Below are 1734 nucleotides of genomic sequence, written 5' to 3'. Positions count from 1 at the left end.
ATTCTCTGATTCAAAATCATTTTTTCCTCCACTGACAGTGCCATTCCCTCTCTCATTCCCCGAGGACAGGACTAGGAACATGAGCTCAGCGTTTCTAAGTCGGGAACTACTTGTATTTCTTCGGTAGGGCCTTTTGCCTTCTTCTCATCAATGCACGTCTTTCTTATCTTAGAATTTAGAAAGTTCCAAATAACAGGAAAAGAGCAATCCACATGGAGGTATTCTCAGGCTGCCAGATTCCTATTAAATATTTAAATTGCTTTGACACAGCAGTCAAATCTGTGAAAGACAAACTCTGGATTTGTCAAGCCACGAGGGCAAGGAAAAGACATGCCAGGGACTGCTTCCTGCACAACGTGCTGGAGTCTGAGTGGCAGATAAAAAGAGGTCCCAGGTGCATCCAATATAATCAGAAAATATTCAAAGTATGTATTTGAAGTTGAAATGTTTCTCTGTTTCCTCCTAAAGTAACACTTCAGCCAGCTAAGGAATTGTAGGAAGTAAGGATAGTTAGCCTAGAAAGGAGGAAATTTGTTTGAGTGACAGGGAAGAGGATGTGTGGTCTAGAGTCAGGGTGGGGAAGATAGCTGCCTTCTGGGATTTAAACAGCTACCAAATGAAATAGACATTTGTCTTACTCTGTTTGGTCCCAGAATTTGAGTATGTATTCCTCATACTGGGTCAGGTAGGTGGCACAGTTGATTGAGTTCTGGATAGGCCTAGAGGCAAGAAGAAATTATCTCAAATCTGGTCTCAGATACTTACTAGTTGTGTTACCTTGGGAAAATCACTTAACTTTGTTTCCCTCGGTTTCTTCATCTGTAAAATGAGCTGGAGAAGGAAATGGCAAACCATTCCAGTATCTTTGCCAAGAAAAGGCCAAATAGGGTCATGAAAAGTCATACACGACTGAAAACGACTGAACAACAACAACAAAATTCCTCATACCATGATTTTTTCCCTCTCCTTGGATTGGCAGCATGGTGTAATGGGATGAGCTACTAGACCTATACTCAGGAAGCCTAGGTTCAAATTTGACTTTGAAATATGCTAGGAGTGGGAACATCAGTCAATCACAAAAATCTTTCTGGGCCTCAGTTTCCTCATTTACAAAATGAGAACAAGAATTGCTTATCACCTACCTCACAATTATGAAGAAAATGTTAGGTTTTGTTTTACTTTTAAGTGCTATGGAAATGAGTTTATTAAAAAAAAAATTGTTCTGCTATTAATCCCTTTCATCATCTTGTCTAAGCCTTTAAGATTCAGTTCAAACTCTATCTCCCTGTACTTCTAACCAGCTAATTCTCCACTTTCCATCAGAAGTTATGCTTAGTTTGGACTCCAGGGAATGTCTTAGCTGCCTTAGCCTCCTCCCCCAACAGAAGTGAAGACTGATAGACAATTAAATTCCTCCCAAAGTTTTCCTTTACATCAGTACCTCTTCTTGGTTTGCACTCCATGGAACATAATGCCCCTGCATTGGGTGCCCCCCTACTCCTTTCCAGATTTCTTTTGTGTATTATCTTCCCACATTAAATTATAAGCTCCTTAGGGGTGGCCAGGTGGCTCAGCGAGTAAGAGCACCGGCTCCAGTGTTGGGATGAATCCCGGGCTCAGACACTCAGCACCACACCCAGAAATAACTGGCCGTGTAACCTTGAGCAAGTTACTTAACCCCGACTGCTTAAAAAAAAAAAATTGTAAGCTCCTTCAGGGCAAGAGTTTTCTTTC

Source organism: Petaurus breviceps, unplaced genomic scaffold (genome assembly GCF_028583685.1).
Source record: "Petaurus breviceps papuanus isolate PSGF00001 unplaced genomic scaffold, PetGlider_PUasm1.0 98, whole genome shotgun sequence".
NCBI classification, from domain to species: Eukaryota; Metazoa; Chordata; class Mammalia; order Diprotodontia; family Petauridae; genus Petaurus; species Petaurus breviceps.
Note: the sequence above shows the minus strand (reverse complement) of the source record.